At 43.0% G+C, this 23,628-nt stretch overlaps 4 non-coding genes across 4 annotated transcripts; all 4 read left to right on the forward strand.

Annotated features, from left to right (window-relative positions):
• Nucleotides 1-318: 318 nt before the first annotated feature.
• On the forward strand, nucleotides 319-392 carry TRNAN-GUU (transfer RNA asparagine (anticodon GUU)). The gene has a single exon. It is a non-coding gene; the product is annotated as a tRNA-Asn (tRNA).
• Nucleotides 393-8,292: 7,900 nt separating this feature from the next.
• Nucleotides 8,293-8,365, forward strand: TRNAV-CAC (transfer RNA valine (anticodon CAC)). The gene has a single exon. It is a non-coding gene; the product is annotated as a tRNA-Val (tRNA).
• Nucleotides 8,366-10,585: 2,220 nt separating this feature from the next.
• Nucleotides 10,586-10,659, forward strand: TRNAN-GUU (transfer RNA asparagine (anticodon GUU)). Its single transcript has one exon. It is a non-coding gene; the product is annotated as a tRNA-Asn (tRNA).
• Nucleotides 10,660-18,572: 7,913 nt separating this feature from the next.
• TRNAV-CAC (transfer RNA valine (anticodon CAC)) lies at nucleotides 18,573-18,645 on the forward strand. Its single transcript has one exon. It is a non-coding gene; the product is annotated as a tRNA-Val (tRNA).
• The last annotated feature ends 4,983 nt before the right edge of the window (nucleotides 18,646-23,628 follow it).

Below are 23,628 nucleotides of genomic sequence, written 5' to 3' on the forward strand. Positions count from 1 at the left end.
GACACAGAGGGGACGAATCCTTCCCTGTAGTGAGTGGGAGGATGAGAGGACCAGATGGGAAATGCGTCAAAGGGAGGGGGAATATTCTCAAGTGCTTGTCAGAATTGTCTGCATGGGTGGCTGCCCTATGATAATAGTGCTTAGTGTTGTCTTTTCCCGACCTTGACCCAGTCTCAGATCCAGTGTGATTAACTGCTCTAAACCTTCCGTTTTTCCGAGGCTTTGGAACTGGTACCATTTTCCTGCGAGAAAGGCGGCACATCCTGGGAATTAGTAAGTGTCTTCTCCACAGAGAGTCCAGGAGAGTCACGTGTCGCTGTCTCTGTGGCGCAATGGGTTAGCGCGTTCGGCTGTTAATCGAAAGGTTGGTGGTTCGAGCCCACCCAGGGACGGTGGGAGAGGTTTTAGAACCCATTCAGCGTTTTCCGTGTTGATTACCGTTCCCGGTGTTCCATGCTGATTATTACCTGGATATCTGCTCCCACAGAGTTTACCGAACTGCGTTCAGGGGTCCTATCCACCTCACGACTGCTGCCAGTCTTGGGCCACACTCCCCTTCCCAGCTCTATTGTCTGTCGTCTCTATTGGACTCTATACTTGCCTAACTTAAGGCCTCCTGAAAAAGACCGAGGAATCCATGGTCTGGTGGGATAAAGTCTTTATTCTGCCAAAGCTATACACTTGGACAAGAAAGTCCTATTTTATGTGTGTCAAACTTTTCACCTGTGAACGTTAGTAATTGTTCTGGGAATGATGTTATCAGTGAACTCATCATCATAATTCTCCTCTGCATTATTTTTGATAAAGGCATTTCTTCCATGGTTGTGTATTATTTGGTTTCATGGTTTCACGATGACGAATATGCTGCAACCATCATTATTGGACGCACACCTCTGACCACTCGTGCAGGTGTTTCCATAGCGCAGAGAACTAGAAGTGCAAGTGCTACCTTTAGTGTTTCTATGCTTCTAATGTTGGTAAATCCTTCAAATTTTCCTTCCACAGAAGTGGGACGGAATCCTATTCCATTTTATTTTCCAGTCTTTCAATGTCCCTTTCTTCATTTACTTGCCAACACAGCAACCTTTCTGTACATCTCTCTATGATAGTCTAACTAATAAAGGGAGCAGTGCCCTCCCGACATAACTAAGGGGAAGGACAGCAGAGGGACGCTGTGGGCATTACACAGAGATATTCCATTGCATATGTCTGAAAGCTAAACATTCAATATTTTTAAAATCCTCCAATAACTGTCATTGTTTTCTCTGCTGACCTAAGTCAACAGGGTCCAGAGAAGACTGCCCAGAATGACCTCTTTGATAACGTCCTGCCAAGCAACTTATCCAAAGAGAAGAATCTCGCTGATCCCAGAGGTGTTTTCCTTCTCCCCTTTTCTCTTTCATTTATAAAGTTTGGTTATACTTTTAATTTGATGACAACAATCTAATGCCTGTCCTTCCTCCTATAAAGTGGGGAATTAGCATGGGAATAAGTGTTTCTATGTTATTCCTTGACAGTTTTTTGTTTGTTTGTTTGTTTGTTATTTGGCTGTGACTATAAAAATTAGCCCATCTAAGACACACCGTGGGAGCCAACAGAATCCTGCCCCCCCCCACAGGTTCCTGCTTCAGACCTGGACCCTTAGAGTTATCAGCTCATGTTTGCTCTGTTCTGTTAAATCTCATGTGCAGAAATTGAGCATTTTGGCTTTTTCATGTTGTGTGGTTACTGGACAAGGATTTTCTCTCTCTCTCTCTCTCTCTCTCTCTCTCATTTGTGCATCACTAATTTCTCCTCTCAGTGTGGGATTGTGGTTTTAATTTTAGGAAGTGAACTTCTGGGGATAATCCCTGTTGGGTGGCGGTTGACAGGGATCTATTCCCTGTTAGGTAGAAGATGACAGCTACTCCGGACCATGAGTCTTTTTTCTCTGATGCTTGTCCTGAGGATTCTGCTATTTCCTGGTCTGTGACACCGCAGCAGTGAGAAGCTGTCCAGCTCTTGTCTTTCCGCTATTTGGTGAAAAACCACGTGGGCCCAGTCAATCCTTGTCAATAAGTGCAAAAGTGTAGTAGCTACAATAAGGATGATCTTAATATGCAATGGTTCCCTCATAAGGAACTCAACATTAATAAGGGGTTATTACAGGAAGAATATTGAATTTTTAGCATGGAATAGGCAGCTTTCCTTCATTGGTATACTCAAGTTTCTGAATAACTGAAAAAATGCAAACAAATGTCCTCTAGGGATTGCTTAAATCAGACTACAGAAAGCAGAGGAAAGACATTTATATCATTAGAAACAAGCAGCAAAGTCAGCAACGTGAGCACTTGTGACAGCCCTACAAGTCAAGATTTAAACCTTCCAGAACTGTAAGTCAGTTCGGTCCTTAATACAGATGGATGAGGAGCAATGACTTCATGCACAGATACATACCCTGGAGACTCAATAGCATATCACAGAAGTACTCCGATTTTCATTAATGAGCTTCCTTCAAGGACCTAATGTGTCTCACGTATTTCATTTTCTTTCCCTCACTGTCAATTGCTGGTAACACATGTCGTTGCCTCTGCTTTCACCTTAAATAATGCTCACTAGTTTGATGAATTTTTTTCCCTTTAAATATATTTTCTCAGAAACAAAACAATATACTTTCTCTTCCTTGGGAGAGAATAGACAAATTAGGCCTCTAAAAATTTAAATTAATTAAAAACGAATCCCCCAATTAATTTCGGGAAAGTAATAATCACTTATATAAATTTAAAATAAGAAACTTAAGAATTTCTGGGAAAAATGCCTTACGACTTATGCTTTCAATGTGGTATTTATATAAGGAAACATTTTGTTATTGAATTGGTGACAAGGAACAATAACCGATTTAGCTGTAGATTAAATTAATGGTCTTGATTACTTGGAACAACAGTGAGAAATGAAATGAAATTGATTACAAAGATGACCCTTAATACTTTTAAGCAATTTAAATAATTTATACATTTTATATATCATGACGTTTAAAATGTTTATGTCATGTGGTGTGTTTTTATCGAGGTTACTCAGAAAACTTACACTGGTTTAATAATTTCGGTCTAAAAATGACTATATATATTTTTTCAGATTATCTTATAATGTAGAAAATAATGGTGGTATCGTATTCTGGTATGTAAGTCTTGGCTTTATTTTGGCTTGAACATCTGAGTTAAGTTGGACTTCCTCAATTTCCTATACTGGTTGTACCGGTTAAATAAGCAAACACATCCAGTAAGATTTCAACGTCTAAACATTTAAATTTATGTGTTGAAGTGTATTAAATATACTAGTCAAGTACATCAAATATACTAATATCTTTAAAGAGGAATGAATACTTGTAGTTCCAGAAACCAGACGACTCCATTATTCCACTTACAATTTTTGGTAAATATTTTTAGGTGTCATCTAATATGTGGATTCATATATACCAATATATGATTCCAACATTCTCATGTTCCAACACGTGTCAGCTTGAATTACAAGTTCAAGATCCAGAGTTAACTTTAATCCTTTGACTAACATTAAATCGATTTAATTAACGAATCATCTTTGGTTGCCTGCACATTCTCTCTGTCTTTGTCCTTCCCGTTTGCCCTAATTGCCTGATAGGTTGGCTGACAACAGGGCTTTCGTTGGGGAATGCTGTAGTTTTCTGGGTTCACATATATTTCTATATTTTGTAGGTTTGTGGCTGGTGCTGTGGCTATTCTTATGTGTTCCCTTGACAAAAGTGCAGTAGAGTGGCTTGTGTTTTCACTGCTCTGACACGTCGGAATCATCACCTTAATGCTGCGCACTGCACAGCTTCTGAAACCTTCTCAAAGCGCCTCCGTGCTTCTTGTTACGCGTTCATTTTTTGCATGGCACTTGCTTTTTATCACAGCAAGCACCAAAATCCAGCTTTGCAAAGAAATGATATCATTGAAAAGAATGTAGAATAATCTAATGTTGGCAGATTTTACTATGTAAATTACACCTCAATAAAGCTTACTTTTAAGAAAAAAGGACAAACAAAACCAAATGTTGACAGGATGGAGAGCACTGGAAATTCTTATTCATTTCTGGAAAGGGTATTAAAAAGGTTCAACAGGTTGGAAAAAAATTTGGCAGCATCCACTGAGGGTCATACATACACAGTTATATGCTGTGGGCCAGAAACCGTACTTTTAGCTGTGCTATACCTTTGACCTGTGCTCTCCAATATGATAGGCACGAGCCACATGTAGCCACTGACCACTTGAAAGTTGCTAGGGCCACGGGTTGTAATGATAATACTTTGGTGTAGTAGGTCTCCTAAAACATTAAAATAGATTAAACTAGAAAATTCAAAACTCCTTGTGACAGGTTTGAAAACTAATAAAGGGAAACGTCACTAAAATGAAGTCGGGAGGCCAGAAGTGGGAGCTCTCATGGGGTACCGCTCAAGTTCAAAGACAGGAAGTATCGTCCATTACAGACCCAAACAGAAGAAGCATCAATAGGAAAGAATCATCGACTACAGGCCCCAACAGAAAAACATGTACGTTGCATCTCCTGCAAGAAATCAGCCACTTGGCACTGAGAGACCGTCATCACCCTGAGCTTTCACTTTTCTCCAATGGACTTGGGTTCAAAACAAGCTCCCTCAGCTTCCTCCTCTTTCTCTGTAAAGCAAGGTTCCTTCCTGTCCTTTGTTTGTGGGACTTGCCTACGGCTTTTGCTATAGCTTGCTTGTCCTGAATTGCAATTCTTCCGCTATTCCTGAATACACCCTTTTTTGCTGGAAAAAAACAAAAAACAACCCCCCCCAACTTTTATATATTTTTATATCTGTACATTTTTTACATTTATTTTGCTTATTTGATTTGGCTGTGTTGGGTCTTCGTTGCTGGGCGAGGGCTTTCTCTAGTTGCAGTGATTGGGGCCTACTCTTCATTGTGGTGGTTTCTCTTGTTGCGGAGCGTGGGCTCTCGGCACGCAGGCGTCAGTAGTTGTGGCATGAGGGCTCAGTAGTTGTGACTCACGGGCTCTAGAGCGTAGGCTCAGTAGTTGTGGTGCACGGGCTTAGTTGCTCCACAACATGTGGGATCTTCCCGGACCAGGGCTCGACCCCGTGTCCCCTGCCTTGGCAGGAGGAGTCTTATCCAATGCGCAACCAGGGAACCCCACAAAAGTAGTATTTTTATAGTCAACACTGGCATTATTCTGCTGGAATGGGGTGCCCTAGAAAAATGTGTATGTCCACCAAAAGTCATAAAAAAATGTTCGTACCATTTCAGAATATCCTCAACTGGAAACAACTGAAATGTCCAACAGTATGTAGAGTTATATTCTTACAAGGAATACACACAGAGACAAAGAACTGCGTGAAAAATAGGGTTACATTTTATAGACGTAATGTTGAGCGAAAGAAGTCAGAACCATACCCCTCCAGCCCCCCAAACCCAGTGCATGCCCTGTGATCCAATTTATGAGAAAGTAACAGGCAGAGAGGTTGGGAGGGGTATGTGTGTGATTACTCTGAGCTCTTGCATGGCTAGAGTCATGAGGAAGCCTTTTGTGGTCTGGTAATTTTCCATACCTTAGTTATTCAGGTTGCTTCATCAGTTATTCACGTTGGTGTACACTGTTAATGGTTTTGGGACTGTACACTCTTTGTACTTTATGCATATTATGCCTCATTGTTTAAAAGTTTAATGCCACTTGGTTATTGCTAAAGTGATGTTGATACTTTTTCTTCTGCTTTGTCCTGGGCTAGGAGGAAAAGTAAGTTCAAAGTAGTTACTGGGATATTTTTGTTGTCCTCAGATTTTTGGCTTCCCTTCAGTATCGGATATCTGACTACTTACTTATAGGCTGCTCACAACCATTACCCTAAGCTGACATTCCACTCTTAATACTGTGTCAAAGAGAGAAGCAAGTGTTCGTGCTCAAACCTTGCTCTGTTAAGAATCAGTATGAGTCAAGGAGGGGGGGAGGGTATATGAAATTGAGAAGTTCTGATGAGGAAAGTAGTTCCATTAGGCTTAAGTCACTCAGAGGTGCCAAAGGGAGGACACTGGCAGGTAGTACACAAAGAAAAGCCGCCACATTCATTTCACCACTAAACTCTGAAGAATTTTTGGAGCATCCACACATAGCCCAAATCGTTTAGCTGATTAGTTCGGTACTTCACTAGATTAACCCGTCCAGACTAGGTGTTTGATGGCTTTCAGCTATCTGTTCCTCAAGGAAAGGGAAAACTCCCCTTTCTCATGCTGTGTGTGTGTGTGTGTGTGTGTGTGTGTGTGTGTGTGTGTGTTTCCTCTCTTCTCTTTTCTGGCTCTTTTATAAACCCTGTCTTTGTTTAATGACAACATGCTAATAACTGTTTCCCATTTTTATTAGTAACCATGTGAGCTAACTCATTCAGAATCTCTTTACGACTTGAAGTAAGTCAGAAAGAGGAAAACAAATATCGTATATTAACGCATACATGTGGAACCTAGAAAAATGGTTCAGATGAGCCGGTTTGCAGGGCAGAAAGAGAGCCACAGTCGTAGAGAACAAACATATGGACACCAACACGGGGAAAGTGGCAGAGGGGTTCGTGGTGGTGGGGTGAATTGGGAGATTGGGATTGACATATATACACTAATATGTATAAAATTACTAATAAGAACGTGCCGTATAAAACATAAACAAAATTCAAAAATAATCTCTTTACTACTAATGTTGAAGTATGCTTTTCATATTCACATCTGTATACACTATATTGGTAGCTTTGAAATGTATTCTTGGGTGGAGACTGCCATGGAAAGGGAAAGTTTAGGCCTTAAATTGTTGGACGATAGGTCCTTCTTAGTCTTTAAATAGACAGTTTCCAGTTAGTGTGTGTTTAACAAACGCATCGTCATCCTCTCTGCGTCTAACGTCGTTGCTTCTCCAAAGGTCCTGTTTACTCTTCCTCTTCTTCTTCTTCATTTCATTAGTTACTTTGTGGAGTTTTGTAGGCCTGCCTTTCAATCTTCTTTTCCTTTTGAAATCTTGGAGGTTGAACAAGGAAGCGATGCAAAGCTCAGTGAAGTTTTCTCAGTTACCCGTGAGCATGGTGGCCAAGGCGAAGGGCTCTGGAGGCAAAGTGCCTGGGTCTGAGTGCTGGCTGTCACTGTCACGGGGGTGAGACGCTGAAAAGGTTAGCTCAGCTTTTCAGTGCCTCAGTGTTCTCATCTGCAACAAGGGGTGGTAATGTCCTACACTGTCTTCCAGAGTTGTTATGTGGACTTAGTAAGTTATTCCACAGGAAAGCACTGAGGAACAGTGCTGGTCACTCAGTAAAGGTCGAGAAAGCTGGTATTATCGTTATTATGAAGTCTTTTATTTCCCCTTCTAACTGCACCACTGCTGACTTTCAACGTTCCCCAGAACAAACTACGATTGTTTAAATGTTTAGCTGACCTCTTCTCCCTCATATTAGTGACCTGCATGTGGAAGATTGGTTGGTTTGGATGGTGATCTAACTGGTGATCTAAAGGCAGTGGGGGACTGGATCCAACTTCATCAGATTCTTGGACCTTGGGCAGGCATGACGATTGTTTAGCTCATGGTAGACAATCTCTTGCACATGTTCCTCCAGCAAGAGCTTTTCACAGACAGTCAGACATACCTTAAGTATTATAAGACATGTGCAAGTATGTACCAGTGACCTGTCTTTTTGGTTGTTGCTGTTTGAAGAAACCAAAGGAAGAAAATAGAATTTACCTGGAAGTTGTAGATTTCCTCCTTCAGTTAGGACGGAGTGTTTGTAGCAAGCTAGCATTCACCCTGAAAACGACTAAGTCAAGTGTGGATTAAAGGAATTCTGTTTGAAGCCTTTGGAGGAATGCAGCTAGGACCCACAGGATCAGCTCCAGAGAGAGAGAAGCTCACTGGCATGAACCTAATTCTCTCCCTTTTCCCCTTAGGCCCAAAGGGCACTTGCACGAATCCCCGGCTCCCGCGGCTTCTGGGAGCGGAGGAGTCAGCAGGGGCGACCCCTGCAGTCGGGGGCATAGCTGTGGATCCGAGGACTCTGCGGTCGGTGTGGGAGCCCAAAGGCCGACTGTGGGAGGCTCGGGGGTCCTCCGTTCGGGGCAGGCTCGGAACCCTAAAACCAGGGCCTCTCGGAAGCCGCAGTCTCCTTGCCTGAGAGATCTTGGGGCTTCAAGGTTCATTCTTCAGTTTCAAAAGTTGGCGACTTTTTCAAGGATAGCGGTGGCAGGACCTACGGATTTCAGGGATGTGTCACCAAGCTGTCGCACCCGCCGTGTTTCCGTAGTGTAGCGGTTATCACGTTCGCCTCACACGCGAAAGGTCTCCGGTTCGAAACCGGGCGGAAACAAGCGTTCTGCCTTCCTGCGCTTTTTACCTTCGCATTCAAACAACCAAAACGGGCGAAAGGCAGGGGGTGAGGCAGCGGGCGCAGCTGCATTTTCCATCCCCAAGGTACAGGGCAGGAGTTCCGTTGCTGCCTGAGAGCCTGCGCAGCACTAGGAGGCAGCCCTCCTTTCTCCGCTCTGAGTCACTGCGGAGTCCAGGCCACAGCCAGCTGAGCCAAGTGCGCAAAGGACAAGGCTGACTTCGGGTCCTTTTTACATCCGGAAATCCCCTCACCTCCTAAGCGGGAGCCGAAATCTCCTGCACATGTTCACGCGAGTTATGTCTCTGGACACCAAGGAGTTCGTCCCTGGCTTGGCTTCACACAACTTCATCCCCTCACACTTGGCTTTCCCCCACCTCGGCCCACTCACGCAACAGTTTGCTGTGCGTGACGGAACAAAAGAGACCGAGCCCAACTGTGCACCGGGGACTCGAGCCAAAGACACGGAAATGAACAACGTCAGGCTCCACGAATTGAGCTGGTCGCGGAGGGGCAGGAGCCCGTACCGGTGCCGTTAACCAGGAGAGCCCCCAGAGCCAGGGCAGACAGCAGGAAGCGGACGGATCCGCCCATCACCTGCTGACATCCCAGTTGGCACCGGACTCAAGAGAAAACCGAGGTTCAGAAAGAGAGCATGACCTTGGCTCGGCAGCACACAGCGCTGAAGTTAGACCAGGACGGACCTTGTGTCCTGTCTCAGAGCCCAAAGCGTCGCCCAAGACTGGAGAGGTGAAGGGTGATGAGCAGCCGGGCAAGGGCTGGGAGCCTTGCACAGCTGCATTCAGCCCTGGGCTTCTGGGAAATCTCCGTTCCTGCTCTCCGGGTCTCTGAAGTGTAATCTTTACTTTTACGATATTCATCCGGAGACGCTAGGTCGGGGCTCCTCAATGGTTCCCTGGTGGTCTAGTGGCTAGGATTCGGCGCTTTCACCGCTGCGGCCCGGGTTCGATTCCCGGTCAGGGAAGCCTTTCTTTTCTTTTTTCTTTTTTTTCCCCTTTTTTCCCCGCCTCAGCGTCTCCACTGGCAGGAGTCTTCCTCTTCCCGCCCCGCCCAGAGCTGTGTTTCACTTCAAGGTTCAGATGCAGAAGAGCTTCTGCACTGAGTCCACAAATACCGGGGAGTTCTGGCCTCAGGGTCCTTGACATCGCGCAGGCTGGAGGAGGTGAGATGTAATGAACAGCCTGGGCTGGCCAGCTCTCGCCTCGGCTCTTTTCTCCCTGCGTGTTACAAACCCGAAGACTTATTTACAGAGTTTTCATCCCAAGGGCATCGGGGACCCGAGTTCCAAAAATTCATTAAAAACCAAAACCAAAACCCTTTGAAACGTACAAAAAATTTGCAAGAGTCATAACAGCGTATATTCTATACGTAAGTGCACAGTAAACATTTTCCCACGTTGCGTTTCTCACTCTCTCTCCGTATAGAAGAATGGCGACACCACTTGAGAGTTCCTTGCAGACGTCTCCACTCAAGAGTGCTCCTTTCGTTTGGCGTGTCTCTCAAAGCCAACTTCTGCGGGACTTGTCCTCCAAGACCAGGGGAAGCCTTTGTCCTCGCGAGGAGGCGCCCTTGCCCTTTCAGGACCCTGAAATCCGTTCTCTTCAGGCTGTAGAGAAGCTTCAGGAGGAGTTTTATTCAGCTCCCCGCGAAGTGCAGGCCAGGCACGTTCTGTGCTAGTAGGAATCCCCCCGGGCCGGCTGCCCTCCGGTCTCCTTCCGGTTGCCTTGGCGGGCAGTGGGGTCTTGGGTCAGCCCGAGCGCTGGAACCGCCTACCTCGGGAAAGGCCCTTCAGGGAAGTGCAGCTGCCCCTTGGCTGTTGCCTGGATCTGTGTGCCCTGCAGGATGCGTAAAGGGTTCTGACAGGACACAGAGGGGACGAATCCTTCCCTGTAGTGAGTGGGAGGATGAGAGGACCAGATGGGAAATGCGTCAAAGGGAGGGGGAATATTCTCAAGTGCTTGTCAGAATTGTCTGCATGGGTGGCTGCCCTATGATAATAGTGCTTAGTGTTGTCTTTTCCCGACCTTGACCCAGTCTCAGATCCAGTGTGATTAACTGCTCTAAACCTTCCGTTTTTCCGAGGCTTTGGAACTGGTACCATTTTCCTGCGAGAAAGGCGGCACATCCTGGGAATTAGTAAGTGTCTTCTCCACAGAGAGTCCAGGAGAGTCACGTGTCGCTGTCTCTGTGGCGCAATGGGTTAGCGCGTTCGGCTGTTAATCGAAAGGTTGGTGGTTCGAGCCCACCCAGGGACGGTGGGAGAGGTTTTAGAACCCATTCAGCGTTTTCCGTGTTGATTACCGTTCCCGGTGTTCCATGCTGATTATTACCTGGATATCTGCTCCCACAGAGTTTACCGAACTGCGTTCAGGGGTCCTATCCACCTCACGACTGCTGCCAGTCTTGGGCCACACTCCCCTTCCCAGCTCTATTGTCTGTCGTCTCTATTGGACTCTATACTTGCCTAACTTAAGGCCTCCTGAAAAAGACCGAGGAATCCATGGTCTGGTGGGATAAAGTCTTTATTCTGCCAAAGCTATACACTTGGACAAGAAAGTCCTATTTTATGTGTGTCAAACTTTTCACCTGTGAACGTTAGTAATTGTTCTGGGAATGATGTTATCAGTGAACTCATCATCATAATTCTCCTCTGCATTATTTTTGATAAAGGCATTTCTTCCATGGTTGTGTATTATTTGGTTTCATGGTTTCACGATGACGAATATGCTGCAACCATCATTATTGGACGCACACCTCTGACCACTCGTGCAGGTGTTTCCATAGCGCAGAGAACTAGAAGTGCAAGTGCTACCTTTAGTGTTTCTATGCTTCTAATGTTGGTAAATCCTTCAAATTTTCCTTCCACAGAAGTGGGACGGAATCCTATTCCATTTTATTTTCCAGTCTTTCAATGTCCCTTTCTTCATTTACTTGCCAACACAGCAACCTTTCTGTACATCTCTCTATGATAGTCTAACTAATAAAGGGAGCAGTGCCCTCCCGACATAACTAAGGGGAAGGACAGCAGAGGGACGCTGTGGGCATTACACAGAGATATTCCATTGCATATGTCTGAAAGCTAAACATTCAATATTTTTAAAATCCTCCAATAACTGTCATTGTTTTCTCTGCTGACCTAAGTCAACAGGGTCCAGAGAAGACTGCCCAGAATGACCTCTTTGATAACGTCCTGCCAAGCAACTTATCCAAAGAGAAGAACCTCGCTGATCCCAGAGGTTTTTTCCTTCTCCCCTTTTCTCTTTCATTTATAAAGTTTGGTTATACTTTTAATTTGATGACAACAATCTAATGCCTGTCCTTCCTCCTATAAAGTGGGGAATTAGCATGGGAATAAGTGTTCCTATGTTATTCCTTGACAGTTTTTTGTTTGTTTGTTTGTTTGTTATTTGGCTGTGACTATAAAAATTAGCCCATCTAAGACACACCGTGGGAGCCAACAGAATCCTGCCCGCCCCCCACAGGTTCCTGCTTCAGACCTGGACCCTTAGAGTTATCAGCTCATGTTTGCTCTGTTCTGTTAAATCTCATGTGCAGAAATTGAGCATTTTGGCTTTTTCATGTTGTGTGGTTACTGGACAAGGATTTTCTCTCTCTCTCTCTCTCTCTCTCTCTCTCTCTCTCTCTCTCTCTCATTTGTGCATCACTAATTTCTCCTCTCAGTGTGGGATTGTGGTTTTAATTTTAGGAAGTGAACTTCTGGGGATAATCCCTGTTGGGTGGCGGTTGACAGGGATCTATTCCCTGTTAGGTAGAAGATGACAGCTACTCCGGACCATGAGTCTTTTTTCTCTGATGCTTGTCCTGAGGATTCTGCTATTTCCTGGTCTGTGACACCGCAGCAGTGAGAAGCTGTCCAGCTCTTGTCTTTCCGCTATTTGGTGAAAAACCACGTGGGCCCAGTCAATCCTTGTCAATAAGTGCAAAAGTGTAGTAGCTACAATAAGGATGATCTTAATATGCAATGGTTCCCTCATAAGGAACTCAACATTAATAAGGGGTTATTACAGGAAGAATATTGAATTTTTAGCATGGAATAGGCAGCTTTCCTTCATTGGTATACTCAAGTTTCTGAATAACTGAAAAAATGCAAACAAATGTCCTCTAGGGATTGCTTAAATCAGACTACAGAAAGCAGAGGAAAGACATTTATATCATTAGAAACAAGCAGCAAAGTCAGCAACGTGAGCACTTGTGACAGCCCTACAAGTCAAGATTTAAACCTTCCAGAACTGTAAGTCAGTTCGGTCCTTAATACAGATGGATGAGGAGCAATGACTTCATGCACAGATACATACCCTGGAGACTCAATAGCATATCACAGAAGTACTCCGATTTTCATTAATGAGCTTCCTTCAAGGACCTAATGTGTCTCACGTATTTCATTTTCTTTCCCTCACTGTCAATTGCTGGTAACACATGTCGTTGCCTCTGCTTTCACCTTAAATAATGCTCACTAGTTTGATGAATTTTTTTCCCTTTAAATATATTTTCTCAGAAACAAAACAATATACTTTCTCTTCCTTGGGAGAGAATAGACAAATTAGGCCTCTAAAAATTTAAATTAATTAAAAACGAATCCCCCAATTAATTTCGGGAAAGTAATAATCACTTATATAAATTTAAAATAAGAAACTTAAGAATTTCTGGGAAAAATGCCTTACGACTTATGCTTTCAATGTGGTATTTATATAAGGAAACATTTTGTTATTGAATTGGTGACAAGGAACAATAACCGATTTAGCTGTAGATTAAATTAATGGTCTTGATTACTTGGAACAACAGTGAGAAATGAAATGAAATTGATTACAAAGATGACCCTTAATACTTTTAAGCAATTTAAATAATTTATACATTTTATATATCATGACGTTTAAAATGTTTATGTCATGTGGTGTGTTTTTATCGAGGTTACTCAGAAAACTTACACTGGTTTAATAATTTCGGTCTAAAAATGACTATATATATTTTTTCAGATTATCTTATAATGTAGAAAATAATGGTGGTATCGTATTCTGGTATGTAAGTCTTGGCTTTATTTTGGCTTGAACATCTGAGTTAAGTTGGACTTCCTCAATTTCCTATACTGGTTGTACCGGTTAAATAAGCAAACACATCCAGTAAGATTTCAACGTCTAAACATTTAAATTTATGTGTTGAAGTGTATTAAATATACTAGTCAAGTACATCAAATATACTAATATCTTTAAAGAGGAATGAATACTTGTAGTTCCAGAAACCAGACGACTCCATTATTCCACTTACAATTTTTGGTAAATATTTTTAGGTGTCATCTAATATGTGGATTCATATATACCAATATATGATTCCAACATTCTCATGTTCCAACACGTGTCAGCTTGAATTACAAGTTCAAGATCCAGAGTTAACTTTAATCCTTTGACTAACATTAAATCGATTTAATTAACGAATCATCTTTGGTTGCCTGCACATTCTCTCTGTCTTTGTCCTTCCCGTTTGCCCTAATTGCCTGATAGGTTGGCTGACAACAGGGCTTTCGTTGGGGAATGCTGTAGTTTTCTGGGTTCACATATATTTCTATATTTTGTAGGTTTGTGGCTGGTGCTGTGGCTATTCTTATGTGTTCCCTTGACAAAAGTGCAGTAGAGTGGCTTGTGTTTTCACTGCTCTGACACGTCGGAATCATCACCTTAATGCTGCGCACTGCACAGCTTCTGAAACCTTCTCAAAGCGCCTCCGTGCTTCTTGTTACGCGTTCATTTTTTGCATGGCACTTGCTTTTTATCACAGCAAGCACCAAAATCCAGCTTTGCAAAGAAATGATATCATTGAAAAGAATGTAGAATAATCTAATGTTGGCAGATTTTACTATGTAAATTACACCTCAATAAAGCTTACTTTTAAGAAAAAAGGACAAACAAAACCAAATGTTGACAGGATGGAGAGCACTGGAAATTCTTATTCATTTCTGGAAAGGGTATTAAAAAGGTTCAACAGGTTGGAAAAAAATTTGGCAGCATCCACTGAGGGTCATACATACACAGTTATATGCTGTGGGCCAGAAACCGTACTTTTAGCTGTGCTATACCTTTGACCTGTGCTCTCCAATATGATAGGCACGAGCCACATGTAGCCACTGACCACTTGAAAGTTGCTAGGGCCACGGGTTGTAATGATAATACTTTGGTGTAGTAGGTCTCCTAAAACATTAAAATAGATTAAACTAGAAAATTCAAAACTCCTTGTGACAGGTTTGAAAACTAATAAAGGGAAACGTCACTAAAATGAAGTCGGGAGGCCAGAAGTGGGAGCTCTCATGGGGTACCGCTCAAGTTCAAAGACAGGAAGTATCGTCCATTACAGACCCAAACAGAAGAAGCATCAATAGGAAAGAATCATCGACTACAGGCCCCAACAGAAAAACATGTACGTTGCATCTCCTGCAAGAAATCAGCCACTTGGCACTGAGAGACCGTCATCACCCTGAGCTTTCACTTTTCTCCAATGGACTTGGGTTCAAAACAAGCTCCCTCAGCTTCCTCCTCTTTCTCTGTAAAGCAAGGTTCCTTCCTGTCCTTTGTTTGTGGGACTTGCCTACGGCTTTTGCTATAGCTTGCTTGTCCTGAATTGCAATTCTTCCGCTATTCCTGAATACACCCTTTTTTGCTGGAAAAAAACAAAAAACAACCCCCCCCAACTTTTATATATTTTTATATCTGTACATTTTTTACATTTATTTTGCTTATTTGATTTGGCTGTGTTGGGTCTTCGTTGCTGGGCGAGGGCTTTCTCTAGTTGCAGTGATTGGGGCCTACTCTTCATTGTGGTGGTTTCTCTTGTTGCGGAGCGTGGGCTCTCGGCACGCAGGCGTCAGTAGTTGTGGCATGAGGGCTCAGTAGTTGTGACTCACGGGCTCTAGAGCGTAGGCTCAGTAGTTGTGGTGCACGGGCTTAGTTGCTCCACAACATGTGGGATCTTCCCGGACCAGGGCTCGACCCCGTGTCCCCTGCCTTGGCAGGCGGAGTCTTATCCAATGCGCAACCAGGGAACCCCACAAAAGTAGTATTTTTATAGTCAACACTGGCATTATTCTGCTGGAATGGGGTGCCCTAGAAAAATGTGTATGTCCACCAAAAGTCATAAAAAAATGTTCGTACCATTTCAGAATATCCTCAACTGGAAACAACTGAAATGTCCAACAGTATGTAGAGTTATATTCTTACAAGGAATACACACAGAGACAAAGAACTGCGTGAAAAATAGGGTTACATTTTATAGACGTAATGTTGAGCGAAAGAAGTCAGAACCATACCCCTCCAGCCCCCCAAACCCAGTGCATGCCCTGTGATCCAATTTATGAGAAAGTAACAGGCAGAGAGGTTGGGAGGGGTATGTGTGTGATTACTCTGAGCTCTTGCATGGCTAGAGTCATGAGGAAGCCTTTTGTGGTCTGGTAATTTTCCATACCTTAGTTATTCAGGTTGCTTCATCAGTTATTCACGTTGGTGTACACTGTTAATGGTTTTGGGACTGTACACTCTTTGTACTTTATGCATATTATGCCTCATTGTTTAAAAGTTTAATGCCACTTGGTTATTGCTAAAGTGATGTTGATACTTTTTCTTCTGCTTTGTCCTGGGCTAGGAGGAAAAGTAAGTTCAAAGTAGTTACTGGGATATTTTTGTTGTCCTCAGATTTTTGGCTTCCCTTCAGTATCGGATATCTGACTACTTACTTATAGGCTGCTCACAACCATTACCCTAAGCTGACATTCCACTCTTAATACTGTGTCAAAGAGAGAAGCAAGTGTTCGTGCTCAAACCTTGCTCTGTTAAGAATCAGTATGAGTCAAGGAGGGGGGGAGGGTATATGAAATTGAGAAGTTCTGATGAGGAAAGTAGTTCCATTAGGCTTAAGTCACTCAGAGGTGCCAAAGGGAGGACACTGGCAGGTAGTACACAAAGAAAAGCCGCCACATTCATTTCACCACTAAACTCTGAAGAATTTTTGGAGCATCCACACATAGCCCAAATCGTTTAGCTGATTAGTTCGGTACTTCACTAGATTAACCCGTCCAGACTAGGTGTTTGATGGCTTTCAGCTATCTGTTCCTCAAGGAAAGGGAAAACTCCCCTTTCTCATGCTGTGTGTGTGTGTGTGTGTGTGTGTGTGTGTGTGTGTGTTTCCTCTCTTCTCTTTTCTGGCTCTTTTATAAACCCTGTCTTTGTTTAATGACAACATGCTAATAACTGTTTCCCATTTTTATTAGTAACCATGTGAGCTAACTCATTCAGAATCTCTTTACGACTTGAAGTAAGTCAGAAAGAGGAAAACAAATATCGTATATTAACGCATACATGTGGAACCTAGAAAAATGGTTCAGATGAGCCGGTTTGCAGGGCAGAAAGAGAGCCACAGTCGTAGAGAACAAACATATGGACACCAACACGGGGAAAGTGGCAGAGGGGTTCGTGGTGGTGGGGTGAATTGGGAGATTGGGATTGACATATATACACTAATATGTATAAAATTACTAATAAGAACGTGCCGTATAAAACATAAACAAAATTCAAAAATAATCTCTTTACTACTAATGTTGAAGTATGCTTTTCATATTCACATCTGTATACACTATATTGGTAGCTTTGAAATGTATTCTTGGGTGGAGACTGCCATGGAAAGGGAAAGTTTAGGCCTTAAATTGTTGGACGATAGGTCCTTCTTAGTCTTTAAATAGACAGTTTCCAGTTAGTGTGTGTTTAACAAACGCATCGTCATCCTCTCTGCGTCTAACGTCGTTGCTTCTCCAAAGGTCCTGTTTACTCTTCCTCTTCTTCTTCTTCATTTCATTAGTTACTTTGTGGAGTTTTGTAGGCCTGCCTTTCAATCTTCTTTTCCTTTTGAAATCTTGGAGGTTGAACAAGGAAGCGATGCAAAGCTCAGTGAAGTTTTCTCAGTTACCCGTGAGCATGGTGGCCAAGGCGAAGGGCTCTGGAGGCAAAGTGCCTGGGTCTGAGTGCTGGCTGTCACTGTCACGGGGGTGAGACGCTGAAAAGGTTAGCTCAGCTTTTCAGTGCCTCAGTGTTCTCATCTGCAACAAGGGGTGGTAATGTCCTACACTGTCTTCCAGAGTTGTTATGTGGACTTAGTAAGTTATTCCACAGGAAAGCACTGAGGAACAGTGCTGGTCACTCAGTAAAGGTCGAGAAAGCTGGTATTATCGTTATTATGAAGTCTTTTATTTCCCCTTCTAACTGCACCACTGCTGACTTTCAACGTTCCCCAGAACAAACTACGATTGTTTAAATGTTTAGCTGACCTCTTCTCCCTCATATTAGTGACCTGCATGTGGAAGATTGGTTGGTTTGGATGGTGATCTAACTGGTGATCTAAAGGCAGTGGGGGACTGGATCCAACTTCATCAGATTCTTGGACCTTGGGCAGGCATGACAATTGTTTAGCTCATGGTAGACAATCTCTTGCACATGTTCCTCCAGCAAGAGCTTTTCACAGACAGTCAGACATACCTTAAGTATTATAAGACATGTGCAAGTATGTACCAGTGACCTGTCTTTTTGGTTGTTGCTGTTTGAAGAAACCAAAGGAAGAAAATAGAATTTACCTGGAAGTTGTAGATTTCCTCCTTCAGTTAGGACGGAGTGTTTGTAGCAAGCTAGCATTCACCCTGAAAACGACTAAGTCAAGTGTGGATTAAAGGAATTCTGTTTGAAGCCTTTGGAGGAATGCAGCTAGGACCCACAGGATCAGCTCCAGAGAGAGAGAAGCTCACTGGCATGAACCTAATTCTCTCCCTTTTCCCCTTAGGCCCAAAGGGCACTTGCACGAATCCCCGGCTCCCGCGGCTTCTGGGAGCGGAGGAGTCAGCAGGGGCGACCCCTGCAGTCGGGGGCATAGCTGTGGATCCGAGGACTCTGCGGTCGGTGTGGGAGCCCAAAGGCCGACTGTGGGAGGCTCGGGGGTCCTCCGTTCGGGGCAGGCTCGGAACCCTAAAACCAGGGCCTCTCGGAAGCCGCAGTCTCCTTGCCTGAGAGATCTTGGGGCTTCAAGGTTCATTCTTCAGTTTCAAAAGTTGGCGACTTTTTCAAGGATAGCGGTGGCAGGACCTACGGATTTCAGGGATGTGTCACCAAGCTGTCGCACCCGCCGTGTTTCCGTAGTGTAGCGGTTATCACGTTCGCCTCACACGCGAAAGGTCCCCGGTTCGAAACCGGGCGGAAACAAGCGTTCTGCCTTCCTGCGCTTTTTACCTTCGCATTCAAACAACCAAAACGGGCGAAAGGCAGGGGGTGAGGCAGCGGGCGCAGCTGCATTTTCCATCCCCAAGGTACAGGGCAGGAGTTCCGTTGCTGCCTGAGAGCCTGCGCAGCACTAGGAGGCAGCCCTCCTTTCTCCGCTCTGAGTCACTGCGGAGTCCAGGCCACAGCCAGCTGAGCCAAGTGCGCAAAGGACAAGGCTGACTTCGGGTCCTTTTTACATCCGGAAATCCCCTCACCTCCTAAGCGGGAGCCGAAATCTCTTGCACATGTTCACGCGAGTTATGTCTCTGGACACCAAGGAGTTCGTCCCTGGCTTGGCTTCACACAACTTCATCCCCTCACACTTGGCTTTCCCCCACCTCGGCCCACTCACGCAACAGTTTGCTGTGCGTGACGGAACAAAAGAGACCGAGCCCAACTGTGCACCGGGGACTCGAGCCAAAGACACGGAAATGAACAACGTCAGGCTCCACGAATTGAGCTGGTCGCGGAGGGGCAGGAGCCCGTACCGGTGCCGTTAACCAGGAGAGCCCCCAGAGCCAGGGCAGACAGCAGGAAGCGGACGGATCCGCCCATCACCTGCTGACATCCCAGTTGGCACCGGACTCAAGAGAAAACCGAGGTTCAGAAAGAGAGCATGACCTTGGCTCGGCAGCACACAGCGCTGAAGTTAGACCAGGACGGACCTTGTGTCCTGTCTCAGAGCCCAAAGCGTCGCCCAAGACTGGAGAGGTGAAGGGTGATGAGCAGCCGGGCAAGGGCTGGGAGCCTTGCACAGCTGCATTCAGCCCTGGGCTTCTGGGAAATCTCCGTTCCTGCTCTCCGGGTCTCTGAAGTGTAATCTTTACTTTTTTTTTTTTTCTTTTTTTTTTTATTTTACAAATTTAATCAGTTATACATATACATATGTTCCCATATCCCCTCCCTTTTGCGTCTCCCTCCCACCCTCCCTATCCCACCCCTCCAGGCGGTCACAAAGAACCGAGCTGATCTCCCTGTGCTATGCGGCTGCTTCCCACTAGCTATCTACCTTACATTTGGTAGTGTATATATGTCCATGCCGCTCTTTCACTTTGTCACAGCTTACCCTTCCCCCTCCCTATATCCTCAAGTCCATGCTCTAGTAGGTCTGTGTCTTTATTCCTGTCTTACCCCTATGTTCTTGATGACATTTTTTTCTTAAATTCCATATATATGTGTCAGCATACAGTATTTGTCTTTCTCTTTCTGACTTACTTCACTCTGTATGACAGACTCTAGGTCCATCCACCTCATTACAAATAGCTCAATTTCATTTCTTTTTATGGCTGAGTAATATTCCATTGTATATATGTGCCACATCTTCTTTATCCATTCATCCGATGATGGACACTTAGGTTGTTTCCATCTCCGGGCTATTGTAAATAGGGCTGCTATGAACATTTTGGTACATGTCTCTTTTTGAATTATGGTTTTCTCAGGGTATATGCCCAGTAGTGGGATTGCTGGGTCATATGGTAGTTCTATTTGTAGTTTTTTAAGGAACCTCCATACTGTTCTCCATAGTGGCTGTACCAATTCACATTCCCACCAGCAGTGCAAGAGTGTTCCCTTTTTTCCACACCCTCTCCAGCATTTATTGTTTCTAGATTTTTTGATGATGGCCATTCTGACTGGTGTGAGATGATATCTCATTGTAGTTTTGATTTGCATTTCTCTAATGAGTAAAGATGTTGAGCATCCTTTCATGTGTTTGTTGGCTGTCTGTATATCTCCTGTGGAGAAATGTCTATTTAGGTCTTCTGCCCATTTTTGGATTGGGTTGTTTGTTTTTTTGCTATTGAGCTGCATGAGCTGCTTATAAATTTTGGAGATTAATCCTTTGTCAGTTGCTTCATTTGCAAATATTTTCTCCCATTCTGAGGGTTGTCTTTTGGTCTTGTTTATGGTTTCCTTTGCTGTGCAAAAGCTTTGAAGTTTCATTAGGTCCCATGTGTTTATTTTTGTCTTTATTTCCATTTCTCTAGGAGGTGGGTCAAAAAGGATCTTGCTGTGATTTATGTCATAGAGTGTTCTGCCTATGTTTTCCTCTAGGAGTTTGATAGTGTCTGGCCTTACATTTAGGTCTTTAATCCATTTTGAGCTAATTTTTGTGTATGGTGTTAGGGAGTGATCTAATCTCATACTTTTACATGTCCCTGTCCAGTTTTCCCAGCACCACTTATTGAAGAGACTGTCCTTTCTCCACTGTACATTCCTGCCTCCTTTATCAAAGATAAGGTGACCATATGTCCGTGGGTTTATCTCTGGGCTTTCTATCCTGTTCCATTGATCTATCTTTCTGTTTTTGTGCCAGTACCATACTGTCTTGATTACTGTAGCTTTGTAGTATAGTCTGAAGTCAGGGAGCCTGATTCCTCCAGCTCCATTTTTCGTTCTCAAGATTGCTTTGGCTATTCGGGGTCTTTTGTGTTTCCATACAAATTGTGAAATTTTTTGTTCTAGTTCTGTGAAAAATGCCAGTGGTAGTTTGATAGGTATTGCATTGAATCTGTAGATTGCTTTGGGTAGTAGAGTCATTTTCACAATGTTGATTCTTCCAATCCAAGAACATGGTACATCTCTCCATCTATTTGTATCATCTTTAATTTCTTTCATCAGTGTCTTATAATTTTCTGCATACAGGTCTTTTGTCTCCTTAGGTAGGTTTATTCCTAGATATTTTATTCTTTTTGTTGCAATGGTAAATGGGAGTGTTTCCTTGATTTCACTTTCAGATTTTTCATCATTAGTATATAGGAATGCCAGAGATTTCTGTGCATTAATTTTGTATCCTGCAACTTTACCAAATTCATTGATTAGCTCTAGTAGTTTTCTGGTAGCATCTTTAGGATTCTCTATGTATAGTATCATGTCATCTGCAAACAGTGACAGCTTTACTTCTTCTTTTCCCATTTGGATTCCTTTTATTTCCTTTTCTTCTCTGATTGCTGTGGCTAAAACTTCCAAAACTATGTTGAATAAGATGGTGAGAGTGGGCAACCTTGTCTTGTTCCTGATCTTAGTGGAAATGGTTTCAGTTTTTCACCATTGAGGACGATGCTGGCTGTGGGTTTGTCATATATGGCCTTTATTATGTTGAGGAAAGTTCCCTCTATGCCTACTTTCTGCAGGGTTTTTATCATAAATGGGTGTTGAATTTTGTCAAAACCTTTCTCTGCATCTATTGAGATGATCATATGGTTTTTCTCCTTCAACTTGTTAATATGGTGTATCACATTGATTGATTTGCGTATATTGAAGAATCCTTGCATTCCTGGAATAAACCCCACTTGATCATGGTGTATGATCCTTTTAATGTGCTGTTGGATTCTGTTTGCTAGTATTTTGTTGAGGATTTTTGCATCTATGTTCATCAGTGATATTGGCCTGTAGTTTTCTTTCTTTGTGACATCCTTGTCTGGTTTTGGTATCAAGGTGATGGTGGCCTCATAGAATGAGTTTGGGAGTGTTCCTCCCTCTGCTATATTTTGGAAGAGTTTGAGAAGGATAGGTGTTAGCTCTTCTCTAAATGCTTGATAGAATTCGCCTGTGAAGCCATCTGGTCCTGGGCTTTTGTTTGATGGAAGATTTTTAATCACAGTTTCAATTTCAGTGCTTGTGATTGGTCTATTCATATTTTCTATTTCTTCCTGAGTCAGTCTTGGCAGGTTGTGCATTTCTAAGAATTTGTCCATTTCTTCCAGGTTGTCCATTTTATTGGCATAGAGTTGCTTATAGTAATCTCTCATGATCTTTTGTATTTCTGCAGTGTCAGTTGTTACTTCTCCTTTTTCATTTCTAATTCTATTGATTTGAGTCTTCTCCCTTTTTTTCTTGATGAGTCTGGCTAATGGTTTATCAATTTTGTTTATCTTCTCAAAGAACCAGCTTTTAGTTTTATTGATCTTTGCTATCGTTTCCTTCATTTCTTTTTCATTTATTTCTGATCTGATTTTTATGATTTCTTTCCTTCTGCTAACTTTGGGATGTTTTTGTTCTTCTTTCTCTAATTGCTTTAGGTGCAAGGTTAGGTTGTTTATTCGAGATGTTTCCTGTTTCTTAAGGTGGGATTGTATTGCCATAAACTTCCCTCTTAGAACTGCTTTTGCTGCGTCCCATAGGTTTTGGGTCGTCGTGTCTCCATTGTCATTTGTTTCTAGGTACTTTTTAATTTCCTCTTTGATTTCTTCAGTGATCACTTCGTTATTAAGTAGTGTATTGTTTAGCCTCCATGTGTTTGTATGTTTTACAGCTCTTTTCCTGTAATTGATATCTAGTCTCATAGCATTGTGGTCGGAAAAGATACTTGATACAATTTCAATTTTCTTAAATTTACCAAGGCTTGATTTGTGACCCAAGATATGATCTATCCTGGAGAATGTTCCATGAGCACTTGAGAAAAATGTGTATTCTGTTGTTTTTGGATGGAATGTCCTATAAATATCAATTAAGTCCATCTTGTTTAATGTATCATTTAAAGCTTGTGTTTCCTTGTTTATTTTCATTTTGGATGACCTGTCCATTGGTGAAAGTGGGGTGTTAAAGTCCCCTACTATGATTGTGTTACTGTCGATTTCTCCTTTTATGGCTGTTAATATTTCCCTTATGTATTGAGGTGCTCCTGTTTGGTGCATAAATATTTACAATTGTTATATCTTCTTCTTGGATTGATCCCTTGATCATTATGTAGTGTCCTTCTTTGTCTCTTGTAGTAGTCTTTATTTTAAAGTCTATTTTGTCTGATATGAGAATTGCTACTCCAGCTTTCTTTTGGTTTCCATTTGCATGGAATATCTTTTTCCATCCCCTTACTTTCAGTCTGTATGTGTCTCTAGGTCTGAAGTGGGTCTCTTGTGGACAGCATATATATGGGTCTTGTTTTTGTATCCATTCAGCCAGTCTGTGTCTTTTGGTGGGAGCATTTAG

Source organism: Mesoplodon densirostris, chromosome 2 (genome assembly GCF_025265405.1).
Source record: "Mesoplodon densirostris isolate mMesDen1 chromosome 2, mMesDen1 primary haplotype, whole genome shotgun sequence".
Classification (NCBI taxonomy): Eukaryota; Metazoa; Chordata; class Mammalia; order Artiodactyla; family Ziphiidae; genus Mesoplodon; species Mesoplodon densirostris.